Source organism: Mustela lutreola, chromosome 7, assembly GCF_030435805.1.
Source record: "Mustela lutreola isolate mMusLut2 chromosome 7, mMusLut2.pri, whole genome shotgun sequence".
In the NCBI taxonomy this organism is placed as follows: Eukaryota; Metazoa; Chordata; class Mammalia; order Carnivora; family Mustelidae; genus Mustela; species Mustela lutreola.
This window is the reverse complement of record NC_081296.1, coordinates 72,231,198-72,249,936: the sequence shown is the minus strand read 5'-3', so window position 1 is coordinate 72,249,936 and position 18,739 is coordinate 72,231,198.

Genomic DNA, 18,739 nt, shown 5'->3' with positions numbered 1-18,739 from the left:
GTAAAGTTGGGACAAAATGCTTATCAGGAGCTTTGAATGGAAGAGAAAGATGTAGGAAATCTATTCCCAGTCATACAGGAGCTACTGAGGTTCACTGCAAGAGGCCCAGTAGGGGGTTAGGAAAGAGTAGAGGGAACCTTGAGAACACTCAACCACTCTAGATGCACATCCCATATCCCCAAGTTAACTCTTCCTCTACATCTTCTGCTCTTGTATACTGGCTTATGATGTGTTTCCATCAGGCTTCTGCTCTAAGCTTCTCCACTCTTAGTCAGCTGTGAAGCATGGAGCCTTATATTTATTCTTATGGGGTCACATCAGCTCACTTAAGCCACACTGATGTCCGGTATCTTAGGTACATTATTAACATGTTGAAGAGTTTCCATTCAGTTTCTATATCCTGCAGCACTAAAACAGAACACTAGCATCATATTCTTTTGATCCATCACCATCTTCTTTAGAACCTTCTTTCTATTCAGTGGTAATTTGGGGAAAGGTCTCTGTTCTGTTTTGCTTATGCTTTTGTTTATGCTTTTGCCACATCCACCACCTGATTTCTTTACAAGACTGTTACAATTTCTTTCTGGCCCTCACTTCATACTTTGTGTAGCCTATGTCGTTACATCAGATGGCCCCGGAAACACAAAGGAGTACAGAACAAAGTGGAACATTAATCTATAGACGATTAAATGGGGGTACTTAAGAGCTAACATGGCAACTGAAAGCTCTCCAAAGGACTTATGGGTCCACTAAGGATGACCTCAGATAAATTTGGCAGATGGCCAAATACTAAGAACTGAGTAGGCATTTTGGTTGCTTTTTTCCTCCCTCACTTATTCATTAAATAGATTTCAAAAAACATATGAATGATTAATTCAGTCTCAAGAGGCTGGCTGTGATCTAACTCACTGAGGCTGTCGACAAAACAAAAGAGAAACAAAATCAGAGGGATTTGGGAATTCTAGCAAGGCTAAAACAAAATGGCACATTTGTTTGAATTCTTCCTTTGTTTCCCACTTAATAATATCTGCACTATTTAAAGAGATCTCCAGATATTTTGGAAATGGAAAAAAGATGATGGCAACACTAAAATGGCAGTTGCTCTCTTATTTTTACTTTAACTGAGACCACTGACTGGTTTTTTTGACATGATTAAGACCACCAAAGCAATTTTACCATAATTCCCCTTTCTAGTCCTTACTATTTGATTTTCTAGCACTGATCAGTAGGTGTAGTAATCCCAGTTCTTTTATTAAGTAAAGATAAGAAGATAAAGAGGCACATGTGTGACCTGGAAAAGAGGTTTATATAAAAGCAATTAGCGTTTTGTTTTGTTTTGTTTCTTCTTTTTTCTTTCTTCCCTTTTTCTTTCTTCCTTAATGGGTAGAGAGAAGGTGGGCATTCTAAGAATTTTCTAACAGAGATGCTGCTACTTCCCAGTGTTGAGCCTATGTGTAAATTCTTGAATATGGGGCTATTTAGAGACACATGTATTTTGAACTGGGAGGAGACAAGCATAAGAAAGGCCTGAGTGACCCAGTTCTAAGCTTTCCCTAATCTATTATGAAAACAATTAAGAGGATAGAACTATGATTTAAGGATGCTTACGCAAATGACACTGGCTGGCAGGGTTATTAAAAAAAGTAATTTTTAGAAACAAAAGGAAATATAGTTAGATCATATAACAATTTCAATATTGTTGTGTACTTTCCTTTAAATTTCTCAGAAAGTATTATATAGGTTCATAAATAATTTAATTTTTATTACTTAAAATTTGCTAGGTAAATTGAATCTGCTGTGCAAATTCATCAAACACTTGAAATGTTATTGATAGCTCCTGCTTCACCAGTTTGAGGAATAAAATAGAAAAAAAAAGTTCTTTTTTATTCAGATTAGAATGACTCTGAGCTCTAGTCCTTTTCCTCGGGCTTCTTTCTAGACCCTCAAGGTATGTATTGGAGCCAAAGCATCAGAGCTTCACATGGCTAGGCTTCAGCTACCTGCCCAGGGAGCAAGAAGCCGATAAGCCCTGGTGAAACTATTTTTAGTACCAAAAACAAAACAAAACAAACAAAACAATGACAACAACAAAAGTGACATTTTTAGCATTCTTCTTGAATTTCCAATGGGCTATTGGCATTTTGTGTTAAGTACCCTCTTTCCTGGATGCCTGAGTGGCTCAATTCTTAAGATTCTGCCTTGGGCTCAGGTCATGATTCCAGGGCCCTGGGATGGAGTCCCACATCAGGCTCCCTGCTCAGCGGGAAATCTGCTTTTCCTTTTCCCACTCCCCCTGCTTGTGTTCCCTCTCTCACTATGTCTCTGTCAAATAAATAAATAAAAATCTTTAAACAAGACAAAACAAAAAAACAAAACTCCTCCTTCCCTATTAGCACTATAAATAACCCCACAAAATAGGGTATCCAGCATTTAACTACAAAGATAGCACTGAAATCCATTCATATTTCCCACAACATCCAACATTCCTATATTTAAAAATCCATTAATACTCTTGGTATCTACATACGCATACCCTACATTCAAAAAGGAAAATGTTAAAGAATTTAGTATGGTTAGGTAAGAAAATATAGGATATTTCAGAATTTTTTCAAAATAAAAAAGAAGTAAACTCCTCATGTGGGGATCCTGCAAATGAAGATACGTACCTAAGCAGTACTCACACCAGGCCTAATTCATTTCAGTAGGGAAGGCTTATAGTGACATGAACAGTGGTAATTGCATAGGTCTTGAATTGCCCGTTGCATCTACAACAGCACACGTAAATCTAGTATAATTGAATATCAGATTCCAAGAATTGGATCCCCACTCTTCATTAAGAATTGTATGATTAGGAAGCAGAGTCACTCTTGTGGTATGATGCAGCTTCCCTGGTATAACCCTCGAAATTGTAGCCATAGGACTTCCCAGTGACCTTAGAAAATGGCTTTGCCATATGACTGGCAAACTAGTACCAACATGTCACTGTGACAGGAACAACATGTCGTCATGTCAGCCCAGCCCTGCCCTGGCATAATGTGGAAGCCAGTTTGGAAAACTTGATTCTAGATCTATTTGTTGACCAGAAATCTTGGGCTATACTTACTTTCCATGGAACTTTGAGAGAATTCAGCTTATTTTCTGAGAGGCCATATGCAGATAGACAAGTTATTTCTTTTCTTTTCTTCTTCTTTTTTTTTTTTAATATTTTATTTATTTTCTCGACAGACAGAGATCACAAGTAGGCAGAGGCAGGCAGGGGGCGGCAGGAAGGAGGCTTCCTGATGAGCAGAGAGCCTGATACAGGGCTCGATCCCAGGACCCTGAGATCATGACCTGAGCTGAAGGCAGAGGCTTAACACACTGAGCCACCCAGGTGCCCCCAGACAAGTTATTTCTTAATACTCAGTCCATCTCCCAAAGATGGCCTGTAACCATATGGCATGCTTTATTATGTTAACAACTTGTACCGTTTCAACTTGTACTCATTTTCTTTTCTTTTCTTTTCTTTTTTTTAGATTTATTTACATATTTATTTATTTGTCAGAGAGAGAAAGAGAGCACAAGCAGGCAGAGTGGCAGGCAGAGGCAAAGAGAGAAGCAGGCTCCCCGCTGAGCAAGGAGCCCGATGCGGGGCTCCATCTCAGGACCCTGGGATCATGGCCTAAGCCAAAGGCAGCAGCTTAACCGACTGAGCCACCCAGGTGTCTCTCAACTTGTACTCATTTTCTGTGAGAGACAGTGCAATTCACTGATGTCACTATTGGAGATTCTAAAAGATGGTCAATATTGTTGACCAAAGGACTAACTCCAGGATATGGAACATATTCACCCAAAGTATAGAGGATGCACTTAGTAAACATTTGTAAGAATAACCTAAGAAGAGTACATTGTCAAGTCCAGAGGAAATAAGAAGACTGGTATCATTGGTTAAACAAAGGTTAAACAAAGGGCTGCCAAACCTTTTCCATGACTTAGGAACCTGTGTTGTCATGAAGGAAGGAATAGTTGTACTGTATGCTTTGCTTAGCCTCTTAAGGACTCATTGCTGGTCATCATTTTCATTGGGTTGCACTATTGGTGTATCTTGACAGGATTTGGCAAAAGGGCAAGAGAATTGGGAGCAGACACTAAATTGGCTGTTACCTCTCCCCATATCACTTCTGGCACTAGATGGAAAGTCCATCATTATGACATGTTATCTGAAGAAACTCATCATTTCAGGGGAAGCACAAGCTTGTGTTTTCTGATGTTGCACCACTAAATTGAATAGATAACAGAGTTGTCCATCTAGTACCTGAATTTTATTATGGAGGCATAATTTTATTATGGATGGCATCAACCTCTGAGTCACTCAGTGACTTTGGAGTGTCTCAAGGAAATAGTCAGCTATCCCTCTCAGGGATTCTGTTTGGGAGCCTTCTTTATCTGTACCTTATTGATGGTCTTCACACTTCCCTAATATTTTCCATTGAGTGTGTACATGTGTGTGTGTGTGTGTGTGTGTGTTTGTGTGTGTGTGTGTGTGAGAGAGAGAGAGAGAGAGAGAGAATGTGTGTGGTTTATCAGGGGACATGGTTCAGTATTACCCTAAATATAACTCACTCCTTTCTGACCCTTTAAGACTTTTATTATCAAGCTAGGAATTCAATACAGTTGTTCTTATTCGCTGCCAATTTCCCATTTCTCAGGACTTCGTGGACTAGTTTCCATGAACAGTGACCAGCCATACCAATAGCTAGTCATGCTCCCCAAAGCCTGTAAGACTTAGTCTGTCTGCAAGGTGGGACTTTGATCTCTAATCCTTTTATTTATACTGGAAGTCCATGGTGGCTCATTGGTCAGATGTCCAGTACCAGTTGTTATGGAAACAAGGGCACAGAACCCAGGAGTACTCTCACAAAGCCTACTGCAGCAGCGTCATTGAGTAAAATCTAAGGAGACAAGAAAAGTCATAGAAATGTGAGCCTGTTACCTATTAGGTGTTAAGACTGAGCACAGAGATCCAACAAGACTGAGCATCAGGCTCTGGTCAGGAAAACCCAACCCTTGGGCTGTGGAACTTTTAAACTATATGACAAAAATAGCACCAGTCCATGTTGGTGTGATGAGAGGCCGGAATCTCATAGTGTAGAAAAATCATATCTTTGGCCATATCCTGCCAGCTCAGTTTACCTGGTTGAGGGCAAGGACCTGCCTTTCCTCTGACATGAACAAGGGACCAGTCTCAATTGCAGTTGCAATTACATGGCATGGGAAGCTAGTAGCACAATTTATCACATCTCATAGCCGTGGTGGAGGAAGCACCAGTCTTATCTTTCAGTATTATCAGAGGTGTACTAGAATCCAGACCGCTGATTGCCGTAAGCACTGGGCTATACCCAGTTTGCTGAACCAGAGGAGGCCAGTTTGCCTAGGGATCATTCTCGAATAAATTAACCTTTATCTCTCAGAAGGCTTCAAGCAGAAATTGCAAATGTGTCCAGAGTTCAACCAAGTTACTTAAATGAATGAAGTGAAATCCCTTAAGAGAAAGTAAGCACTATGGTGAGCTAGGCAGGAACTACCCAAATGAGGTCACTGCTCAGCAACAACCATTGTTGCCCTGTGGGATTGTGACTCATGTTTGGTACATCTTCCTTTTATCAAGAAAACAAGAAAAATGACAAATAAGGGATTTGATTTATAAGGTGATTATTTTACAGCAAAACCCCTCTTCAGACTGGCTTGAGTTCTTGTGTAAATAGCTTGCAACCTCTAATAATATATAGCTTCACAAAGTTCTAAAGCACCTAAACAAGGGGGGAAAAGAAAGGAGAATGCTGGCTAAAGCTCCAGAGCTGGCTGTTTGTGTTTGTTTGTTTTTTGTTTCTTTCTTTCTTTTAATTGAGAGAAAGAGAGCTTGCGTGAGAGAGCTTACCCTTGTGTGCACTAGCAGGGGGAGGGGCAGGGGAGAGGAAGAGGGAGGATCCCAAGTGGACTCACACACTGAGTGCAGAGCCTGCTTCAGGCTCTATCCCAGGACCCTGAGATCACAACCTGAGCAGAAATCGAGTCAGATGCTCAACCAACTGAGCCACTCTAGCGCTCCTCCAGGGCTGTTCCAACTCCTTCAAACATCTGTCCCTTAAGGTATTGCTTGGGAAAGGGCTCTGTGATTCTGAGTAGCCCACTTTTTAAGCCTAATCAGCATCTACTAACCCTATAAACTTGTCTATTTCTTTGAGAAATGACTTTATATCTGTTTGGGAGACTGAGTACATTTTACTGCTGCCAAGATTCCCTATGATATTTCAAAAAGATTATTTGCTGCCTGTTTGTTATTTTGCAGGGTTGTTTTTTTGTTTTGTTTTGGTTTTTTATGCTACCATAAATATAAACATGGGCCAAAAGAACTTGTTTAGATAAAACACAGTCCTCGGGAGCTAAATCTGGGGTGTTACTAAAAAATACTATAAATAATATCATTTTACTCTTGAGATGGAAGAAGGGGGTGTGGTGGTGGGCGTGCTTGAGTAGCAGCTCAATCTCTTCTCATCAGTTTATCAGTTTTCTGTGGGTTATCTCCGGGGTAAAGCAGAGAAGAGTTCTAGAGAAAAAATAGGTCTCTAATTTAACTAGGGGTTTTTGAAATGTGCAGTTAGTTGCCCAGTCATCAGTATTTTTAATTTTAATTTTCAATTATGCTAAATAAAAAAGAATACAAGACAGAAATAGACACAAGGGAACAAAAAAGTACAAGGTTCTTTAAAGATAGCATGCAGTAGAAAAATGAGTAAAATCAGATGGAGATAGGAATTCAGGGATCATTACCTTGAGGCAGGAGGTGTTATGAATTCAGGGATCATTACCTTGAAATGGGGAAGAGGAGGAAGAGAGAGTTGAGAAGAAAAGAACATGTGCGATTGTCTACATTAAGACACTGACAAACTGTTCAGTCAAAAATGTGTTTCACACATCTGCAGGGTGGTAAAAACATCCATTTCAGAGATAGGAAGAATTTGGGAGGTGAGCTTATATTGAAATTTATGGTCTTCTCTTCCTGGGCTCTCAATGAACCAGCTTCACCCAAGTGAAGTTAAATTATTTAATTGTTCAAGTCATCAAAGAGAATTACTTGGGTTCTTCTAGGTTCCCAACACAGCACCTGGCACTCAAGGTTAAAAACAAAACAAAAACAACAAAACAAGTAAACAAAAAAACATATATGGTGTAGTCTCTGTCTCCAAGGGGTTTGCAAGTTACTTGTATGTAGTGATCTCTGTTCTTTACTGATGACCTACAGGGGAATAATAGAAATTACATGTGCAAGATGGGAAGTGGTCAGCTGTGGCTTTTCTCCTGAGTCAGCATCACTGTGTTTATGAATCTTGTCCCCTCTAGTGAGACGTATGTGTGTGGTAGTGGTGGTGGTATTTGGGAAGAGGAACATTTCAACTAGCTAAACTGAGAAGATCAGAGAGAAGGAAATTTGTGGGTTTGTGTTGTTGTTTTTGTCTGATAGCATGGCAACCTCTTAAGTTAGTTTTTTTTCCTTCCAAAAATTACAGAAGTAGATGAGCAGCTACTCTTGCATAAACTTGGGGCAATCCTGAGAGATAAGATAGACTGAGTGTATATGGACAAGCAGTTCAGTTCACAAAGACAGGAACACAGAATGGCCCAGCAAGACCAGGATCGTCAGTGAGAAGTAAAAGATGGTATGGTATAGGTAAACAGTGACCTTGTGATGGTGAGACCAGGAGAGACAATATAAGATGACCTGAGCCCCTGTCATTAGTGGGTAAATGGGGAAAGAGAAAAAAACTGCTTGGCTGGTAGATGCAGGACCTGTTATGAGAACAAATGAAGAGGGAAAATGAACTGTCCCACTTTCTCACTGCAAATATATAGATATACAGGAGCAAAAATATTCAAAACAGAAACCAGAAATGCGATGACCATGACCCAGAAAACAAACAAGAAACAAAGCTGGTAATGACAGCAAAAATAACAATGAAAAGAGATTTTTCTCATGAGAATGGAAAAAGCCTTGGCGTAAAAAGGGTCGAAGGGAGTAGAGTCAAAGAGATTCTGTAAGACCGGCAGTATGGAGGAAGAGGAGCAGGCATACTGGACTAGACAGCGACACAGAGACTGTGGGGAGGAAGGAGGGCTCCAAGCTCTACAGGACACAGAGCTGGAAGAGTGAAAGAGGACAGACTACAGAAGACCTAACTCCCGTAAGGCCCTGCCCCTTTCTCATGTCTTCCTTAAGTAATTCCTTTGCGATGTATCTTACTGCCTTCTAAGGCTATGCATTACTTTCTTCCTGAAGGATTTATAGAGTCCTTTGGGAAGTGGGTATGTTTAGAGTTGGTCTTCTTGACCTTTACAATATTTGCTCTGGAAGGCCTGTGCAATCTAGTGTTGCCTTACAACACTAGAGGGGGGCAGAGGGGGGAGGGGGCTGGCAAGCATATACCTCTGGGCAGTATCCTTATGCCAGGAAACTTGAAAAATGGGGAGCTACTAACCTCAAGCTTGTCAAGGGCCCAGAAGCGCACTAGATAAAAGAACCCCTGAACACAACGCCGAGCTTACACGCCCTCACTTTTTCTGCTGGGATCACAGTACTGTGAAGACATGGGCTGGAGCAGGGGACTTAATTTGTAGAGGACCATGAATGATACTTCAATACAGAGAGGCTGTGCTTGCCTAAACCTTTGTCAAAGCTTCCTCCTATAAGCTATACATCATGCGAGCAATATATTTTTGTAAAATTGCACAAGCAAAATCAACCTCTGTTTTCCCATTGCTTCCAATTGGCCCCACTGGAAAGATGGGAAGCACAGGGAATTGATCTAATTCTTAGCTACAGGATCACTAGCAAATTTCTGTTAGAAAGATGCTGGCAGATAAAATAGTGGAACTATAATTATGATAACCTGGAATGTTAGGGGATTTAGTAAAATTGTATACCCTTTTACCTCACAGTGTGCTTTGGCTGTTTTAAAATGCCTTTATTTCTCAATTTCCAAATAAGAAACACTTTTACATAGTATTTAGGACAGAACTACAGGAACTCATGAAAAGTCAACATGCAGTTCAATCATTATAATGTGTTAATGGAAACCTTCCAAGTTCTAGAAGGGACAGATTATAAAATTATATACCTCTATAGATATTATCTTTGATATAAACTGCTATTTAGCAGTTAAGGAGATGAATAGATGGGCTAGGGTAGGGAGATTTAAAAATGATTATGAATATGAATTAATCAACACTTATGTTATTCTGAACAGTCTGTACTGGTCACTACCCAATTGAAATCCTGAAATCCTTGGCTGTTTCATAGAGAGTCCAGAAGAGGATATAAACACTGGAAGCAGTCACTGATAAGACCAAAGTAATATGTGAAAGCCAGATAGACCCCCATGCCCTGGGGTTAGATACCTGAGGATTCCAACAAAGATTCAAGCTTGGATTCAAGTGAGTATGAAGAAGATAATTCAGTAAAGCAAACCATCTTGAGCTAAAAGAAAATTCAGTTACAGAAACATTTTTTAGTAAGCAGAGCCATCAGTTCAGTTCCCGAAAGCTCCCCTTGGCCGTGGCTTGCAGAAGCATTATTTTCGATGAGGGCTGTGTGTATCTTAAAACTCTTCTCCGTCTCTGTATGTCTTTGCAGGTCTCGGTATAGAACACAACAAGTACATTTACTCATAGCCCTCCCCCATAGGAGCCTCTTCACCTCACGTCTCCTGCGAGGATTTACATGACTTATGCATTGGGTCTCTATAGTACACTGAATTATGGATTCACACACATTCTAGTAAAATTATAACTTGTTTAATTCATAATTTGGAATAAATGGCCTGGTTTGGCATTCCTTCTTCCCTCATCCCACTCAGCTTCAGTGTGCCGTCTCACATTCCTTTTAAAAAGTCACAGAGAAAGTTTGCTAAGCACATCTGTAATGCCAAAATATTAAGGAAGAATGTTTTCTCTGATTAAGAGGAAATTGTTTTAAGACACTTTAGCACAAACATTAATATGTTGACATCACTGCAAATATCAGCTCATGTTGAAAGGGAAATAAGCAGAGGCACTTTTGAGTTGGAGATTGGTAAACTCCCAAAATAGATTGACTAGAGACAGAATTCATCCAGGCCTGGACAACATGCTTAGCCCAATTCCCCTTCCTCCTCTGATCCAGAACTTTGTGCTTGACATCTCTTAGCAACTAGTTGGCACTGACTTGCAGGCGTGTTAATGTGATACTCAGTATGTCTTAAATAAAGCATGAAGGGTCTCATTTTTTTAAATCTCCAGTATCCCTGTATCTTAGATTGCTTCATCCATGCATTGTTCCATTTAACTAGTCACTGCCTGGCATTTAATTGTTTCAGAAGTGTGTATGTGTGCGTGTGTGAACTTCCCATGATATCACACAGTGCTTGGTAACAAGGTCCAGTTCCAAACTTTCTCCAATTCACCAGCAGTAGTGAAGCATAGTAGAAGTATTAAGATCACAGGTGCTGGTTGGGGCATCAGTGCTCTGGGTTTGAAATTTGGCTCTACTCCTGGCCAGGTTGGTACTTCCTGAGAGTATTTACCTTCAATTCATTCATTTTTTCATTAGTTTCATTATTTACCTTCAATTCTTTCATTAGTCACCTTTGAATTTTTTAAACCTTGAACACTGCTTTGGCTCTGCTAGGGTAAGGTGAGCAAGGCCCTTGCTTAGGGTACAAAATTTAAAGGAGCACCAAAAACCTCAGTAATCAAAATAAATTCTATTTTAAAAAACTCAAAACGTCAAGGTTGGTTAACTTGAATTCTCAAGATCCACAGTGTTTCAGGGGCTAAAAGACAAGAACCCTGACTCAGACATTTATAGGCACCTTGCAAAGTACACACATTCATCAGCCTTGAAAAACTACTAGTTGTACCAGAGGTAAGAGATATGTCCCACAGTTATCAAGTCAGGGGCTCCGCAGAAGCTGCAGCCACATGTGTAATCACTGGGGATGCTCAGACATATGTGTTATTTCATTTGAACCCTCTCTAAGATTAGTGCACACATATAAGCCCTAGGCTGCTCCCTTGCAACTGTGCTTGCCTTTTCTTATTTGTAAATGAAACCATATATAATTCCACCCTGGCAATTTTTCTAATTATTTTTTCCCAAGACAGTGCTAAATCACAGACAGTGACAACTGGAGCCACCTTGATCTCTGGGCACACGTCAAAAGTCCTGAATCATCGATTGGCAATAAATAGCATCTCAGCAGGTCCTCATGCTGCTTTGTGACTTGGGAATGGGTCGCTGTTTGAAAGATAAGAACGCCCCCACCCACCCTTCCCCCCTCCCCAAGGCACACTGCCTTTTCCCCCTCTCCTTCCTTCAAGGAAAATTAAATGAAGACAGCTAACGAGCAGTTTTATTTTCTTTCAGCAAAGGTCAGCAATCCCACAGCAGCAAATTAATCCCAATTAGTAATGATATTTTGTCTTGATAAATGATGACACATTTGATTTACTGTGTTTCCAGGATGCAGGCGGCAAATGTTAATGATTTGGTTTGCTGGGAATTTATACTCTTGCTCATTTCCTATTTGCTGATCAGTTGCGGCTCTTGAAGACTTGGCTGCTTCAACTAATGAACTGAGGGCCTCGCAGGAATAATGGTGTGTTCTGCAGGCCTCTTTCTCTCTCTCTCTCTCTCTTTTTTTTTTCCTTGCCATCTGTAGAAATGCAGGTTCCTCTCAGAAAATCTCTCTGGCAGCCAGGAAGGAATGATTATGATCATATCAATGTCACTTGTAATTTGTATTTCACTTGTTTAATGGCATCCCCAATAAATGAAGCTTTCTGCAGAGAACAAAACTAATTATAGCAAGTTCAGCATATGTGTGTGTACGTGTATGTGTGTGTGTAAGAAGGAGAGAATTCATGAATAGAAACATACCTAATCTTTCCTCATTTCCTTAAAATATTCTGATAGCAGTGATACGGTTTACATAATGATTTATCTGCCCAGCTGGTATAGTTTTAAATTAGACCAATGAAGATGTTTCCTTGAGGTCTTCATAACAGAAGATGCCATCCTTTCGTTTGCACTAAAGGCAGACACAAGTCAAATGTTCTCTCTTTTTCACCCCCTGGTTCCTGCAGAGATCATTCAGTATTTGGGGGATTGCTGGAGGCATTTTGACTCCTGACAAAGGCTGCCAGGGCTGTCCCCTTAGGCTGTGCAAGTCAGTCTGTGGGTGGTTCTGAGACTGGCGCCTGCTTCGAGTATCACCAAAGATTCAAGCCAACGGGAAGCCCTGGGGAAGGTTGGCTCTTACACCTCTGAAAAGCTGATATGCCTTTCACACATCAGATATAATCTTTGCTACAGAAAACTGCTGTGATAGGCTGCAACTCCAGGCAGGCTGGTCTCCTAGTTGTTTACATGAGACTGTGAAAAGGAAATATGAGGGATCATTACCCATGTTCATTTAAAAGAGCTGGAAATGTTAGAAACCCTATTAGAATCTCCTTCGGGGGAGTGGGTGTTTTCCTCTCATTCTTAATCATTGTTCTTAGAATCAACTAATATAAAATCAATAAGCTTCACTCTTCTTGCTTAAGGGGACACTTATTATGGTAAATGACTGGTCCACATTATGTGCCTTCCATTTTCCTTTCCTTTCCTTTCCTGAGGCTTCTGTTCTAGCGCTGTATTCCTGACCCAATTGGTTTTTCACTCCTGGATGGAGTTGACATTCTCTGCTGTCTCTGAAATGCAAATGACTGGGGACATTTGTCTGGTTTCAAAGCCTGATGATTTGGACTCGTGCAGGGAGAGGTATTTGTAAGTTTTGTTTTGTATGTTTTTTGCCAGACAGCTTGCTTGTTTCAATAATGGGCCCTGCTTTTCAGGCAGTGATAAATACTTTTTATTCTCGTGTTCTTCCCATAACAACATCCAGGAGAGCTGTGATTCCCTCTGTTAGTTCAAGTCCTCTGGGAAGCAAACATCCAAAATGGAATTGAATGTGTAAGGATTTTATAAGAATTTGAAATGCCTATATGGAAAGAAATAGGGAAGGATCCAGAGGAAGATCAGAGTACCCGGGTTATCCTAATGCCAATGTTTTAAAGTTTCTCTCCTAATGAACATGATATGAGATTTACTTATGTCCTCCAGCTTCATTATTGTACCTAAGGAAGGCATTTTATCCTAGTGCTACTTTTCAGGGGTCATAGTACATATTCTAGAAGACAAAAGCAGAGAGGGGATAATGGATAGAAAGGAGTAATACTCCTTTTAATCCTCAACCCTAGGTTTAGGACAGAACTTTACATTTACCAAAACACTTTCCTACACATCATTGCTTTTGATTCTGACAATAAAAGATGAAGTCAGCATTATTCCTATCAACAATGCGTACCCTGAATTAACCTATGAAGAGACATCAAAAACCCAAAGAGGAACAAAATAATGGGTCTATGAATCTTCAAAAAAATGGGAAGGTCATGAAAGACAAAGACTGAGGAACTGTCCAGTTTAAGAGGCTTATGAGACTTGACAGCTCTCTATATGGTACAATCTTGGATTAGATCTTATACCAGAGCAAAAAAGAAAAAAAAAAAAACTTTCTCTCTAAAGGTCCTCTTAGGATATTTGGCAAAATTTGCATTTCTCTAGTTTAAATTATTAATTTCTTGGTTTTTAGAGCTGTTTCTATGTAAGAAAATGTTCTTGTTTTAAGGAAATACCAGCTGAAGTGTTTGGGGGTAAAGAGACATCATGTCTGTAACCCACTCTCAAATGGTTCAGAAAAAAAGTTAAATACACATATAGAATGATAAAGCAAATGTAATTCAGAAAAAGTTAATATTTGAGGAATCTTGTTGAAGGGAATCTTATTGAAGTGTGTATGGTCATTCTTTGTACAATTTTTGTAACTCTTTTATAAACATGAAATTATTTTGAATTAGAAAATTTTTAAGCTGTACCCTAAAAAATACAACATGAGCAAAGCAGTCTACCTGCCTTGGTCCTTACAATAGATCAGTGTCGCACAGCAAACCTTAACTCATATTTACCTCCAATCCCAGTGATCTCTTCACAAGCAAACACATCATCCACATGTACATGGTAGTAGCAAAATGACTTGGCTCCTGAGTCCATGGCTCTATCACTGTAGTTATACTATTGTAATACCTTTCTCAGTATGGCACACTATCGCATTGTTAACATACCTAACCCTTGGAGAGAGAAGTTTATCCTTATTGATAATCCCTGTGAAATGCTTCAATCCTACATTCCATTTCCCTACGAATCCAAAATGAGAAGTTTTTCCCTATTGGTAGTGAAATGTTTCAATCCTAGATTCCATTTCCTTAACAATCCCAATCTATTTCCTTAACATCTGTTTCTACCCATAGACAAATCTGCTCTTGGTCAAGGGGAATTCTCAAGTCCTTGGGCTAGTAGAGAAGTGTTATATCAGCTATGCTCTGCTCTGACCATGTACCTGAGTACCAGCACCTCTGATACTGTTGTGTTTGATTCCTTGAAATTAAAATTTCCTTGTCGTATCCCAATTCCAACATACCGTATTCCTTTATGCCTAAATCCCTACCTCTGTTTACTTTGCAGTACCCTTTTGTTTTGTTTTGTTTTCTAGATCCTATTTATACTAACAGTCTTCCTGGGAATTTAATTCCTTTAACCAAAATCCCAGTCTCTAAAAATAGTTTCACTTCAGGACCTACAGACCTGCCTGGACCTTCTGCTCCTCCATCTGGGATCAGTTAATCAGTGTCTCAGTTTTCCAGACATTACCTGCCTGACTGTCTCTCGAAAGATCTCTCTACCTTTCATTATGATCACCAGCCCCTGTGTTCCATGATAATCTTGAGTATTATCCCTTTTAGTATTGGCTTCCTTATCTTGCAACGGCACATTCTTCCTTTGAAGGAAGGATGTCCTTTAAAAATGTCACATGTCCTTTAAAACTTGCTTAGCCATCCCTGTCCTTACGACATCTCCCATTCAGATAACTCAGGTAACTCACACCCATATTTTGCATGTTACAAGTTACCTTGGTATATGTGCTGCCGAAGCGAGCACTACAAGTTACCTTGGATGGTAGCATTCTTTTCGTGCATAAAGCATATTCTCTGTTCTTTTGAGGACAGCATGATTTCAAGGAGAATGAAGCTGCTCCTAACTGGATCACTTAATACCTCTGGCCTCAGATTTCTAACCTGTTGAGTAGAGAGAATTGAATTAGCGAGTCTTCACAGGTTTCTCTCAGTGCTGCAGTTTGTGGAACTTTGGACTATCCAGTGTCAAATAGCAAACATTCAGTTGGTATTTGAGAAATGTGATTCTGGCCTCATAAGGGTCTTATCATCACCAGAGGGTCAGGTAATGGAGTGTCTCCCGTGGAGGCACTAGAATGCCCTCACTGTTGAGCCCATTTTCCATTGTGTCTCTAGAGGGTCTGACTTGGAAGCAGGAAATCTTAATGCCGCTTCAATCAAAGGCAATAGTATCAGTCCCCCAAACAGCCACATGACTATCCAATCACAATTCCTGTCCCCAGTTGTGTTGAGTATGCCCTGACATGGCAATGCATGTAAAAATTCATGATCAAGTCCTGTAGCCACATGTGAACTAAGGGATTTTGGGCCAGGGTAAGTGATGGGTCCATTCTCCACTGTATCTACTGTATCACACTCCAAAAATGTGTTTAATTTTATCTCTACTCAAAATGTTCTTTGTCCTTGTTGCTCATCATGTGCCCTCAGAAAGATCACCAGCTTTGGTGCCAGCCTGTTAGAGATCTAGAATTTTATGTCCACTTCAGATCTAATGAATAAAAGTCTGTCTTTTAGCCAAATGTCCAAGTGGTGCATATGTACATTTGAGAAATTTTGAGAATCACTGCTCACCTTGAAGGGGGAGGATCCATGTCTTGTGGGGCTTGAAACATAAAATTTTGGAAGCCATCTTTAAGAATAATGATTATAGGGGCGCCTGGGTGGCTCAGTGGATTAAGCCGCTGCCTTCGGCTCAGGTCATGATCCCAGTGTCCTGGGATCGAGCCCCGTATCGGGCTCTCTGCTTAGCGGGGAGCCTGCTTCCCCTTCTCTCTCTGCCTAAATCTCTGCCTACTTGTGATCTCTCTCTGTCAAATAAATAAATAAAATCTTTAAAAAAAAAAAAAAAGAATAATGATTATATATACATATATACCAAACCTATATTCTCTTAACAATCTTTAGTACTCAAGACATATCTTGATGTTCCTCTCATTGTTCTCTGCTCCATCAATGCAGAATCCAGCCAGAATGGGAAGTACGTGTTATCAAAGGATTTAGTACTTGGTGATTGGTGATGAGTTTATTTCCTCTCTTAGGTAATAGTATAAATAGTTAATATTTAATGGATGCCTATTAAGTGTCAGGATTTGTTTTAGAAACTGGATGTGGATATTTTATTTAATCCTCATGGCAGTCTTAAGAGATCAGAAGGGCTCTTTTAGATTAATCCTTTACCTTAGAGATAATATAAAGTATCTTTCTCATAGTAAGTATCAGAGCAAAAATTAGAGCACAGGCATCTGGTTGTATGGCCCACATTCTTAAAGATTGATCCATGCTGCCTCTTGATGATAAAAATTAGGATTTCAAAAGAGTCTTCTGCCACCAAGCAAAAAGAAAGGATGAACTGTGGAGAACTAAGTTTCAGTGATACTGTAATAAAGTCTGCATTTGGGAAAGGGATAAGGGAAGTGTCTGACTTTTGGTTCCCTCTATCTTATCTTGTGAAACAGTTCTGTTGTTTCATCAGCCCATAAGGCAGGTTCTGACAATGGCTCTTAAGCAATCTTACTCATAACTTGATGCTAGAGATAGACCTAACTGTGAAACTCAAAGTGGAGTGGAGCTTTTTAAGAGCTAATAACATATGAAGTGTGTCATTAGTGTGTTTTTACTAAATATTTTTGTAAGACAGTCACTGATGCTCTAGTAGTTTTTTTTTTTTTTTTTTTTAATTCTTTACAACAAAAGCCATTAGGACTCATAAAAGTAATTTCATTTTTTATAACATTATTTGGAAAGAGATAAGTAGATACTTTTTAAGAATGACCTCAACCACCAAAAGAGGGAAAAAAAAGAAAAAAATGCATATAGAGAGTGCTAAAATTAACTTTTGGGAGTTTGTTTTGATGACAAAGAAATTACTGTTTAGTACATATGTCGTTTCCTGTTTTCTTTCTCCTTCTGATTACATTTTTAGGACTGCAGGCCAGACGGTAAAATATAGACATAGACACACACATACACACAAGTCTGCTCCATCATTAATTCAGTATAATGGACATATACATGTCAAAACTAATCTTATTGGCCTGAACTGGCTGGGAAATGCCAGTGTAGCCCAGAAGGATTGGTTTTGACATGTATATGTCCCCTGTGTCTTGATCCATTACCACTGGCCTTTGGGACCTTACTGGGAGGCTCCTTATTTCCCTGATCCTTTTGGTTGACAACAGTTGATTCTTCTAGTCAGTCACATAAAGAATAATAAAATCTTATTTAAACTATATTTTGAAGTTGTATGATTCAAATTTATGAAAAGTAAGAAAGCAGGTATTGAGAAATAAGAGTGTTACACTATTTTGACTTAAAAACACTAAAGAAAAATGGAATCTGCTGGAATTATGTGTGTAAGTAGGGGAAAGGAATGGGGAAGGCAAGCTGTAAAGAGAAAGGGTTATATCTGTATGGAAATTGAAAACTGAAAACATGTTCACAAAAAAATTACAGCTAGATAACCAAAGGTTGTCTGAAAATGCTGTTTCTAAATATAGCATTAATCATATTGACATGGAAAAGAAATGACATAAGAAGTGAGGAAATCAAAATAAGGCAATTTATGCCATGAAGAAACTTGAGCTATAATGATTTCTGAAACAGATGTTATAAAGAAAAAAGATTGCATAACTTTTTAACTGCACTGTTATATTTAAGAAAAATGAAAATTATGTAATAAGCCTATGAAAATTTGCAAAAGATCAAGAGCAAAGAGGTTAGCAAAGTAACGCTGTTACTTCTTAGTGCTAGACTTTTGGGAAGGCAAATGTGGTTGAGTGATGAGTAAGTGGCCACCAAGGCCACCATTTCCTATTATGAAATATGTAGAAGAATATTATGAAATATGTAGATTAGGAAGTCAGAAAGTCATTCAACAGACTAGTAAAATTATGTCAATTGCTTAGACATGAGGCAAATGTTCTTGGAAAGCTCAAGTGGTGATCTGGGACATAAGTCAACAAGTAGAAGCAGCACTGGGCTACTTTTACAAGGGGCAAGGAGCAACTTGGTTAAGACACTAAAATCCAGGTTGGCCCTCTGATATTGCTTAGTTCAGGCTCTCATGATCTCTTGCCTGTGGTATTACATGATTGTCCAAAAAAAAAAAAAAAAAAAAAAGCACATGAAAATGCCAGTGACTAAAGAAAAAGGGAAAATTGCCAACATTAAGAGCTGGTGAGGATGAGAAGCAACTGGAAATTCATAGATTTTTTGATGGGAATGCAAGAATGATACAGTAGCTTTGGACAAGAGTTAGGAAGTTCCTTAAAAAGTTACATATACGGGGTGCCTGGGTGGCTCAGTGGTTTAAGCCTCTGCCTTCAGCTCAGGTCATGATCTCAGGGTCCTGGGATCAAGCCCCACATCGGGCTCT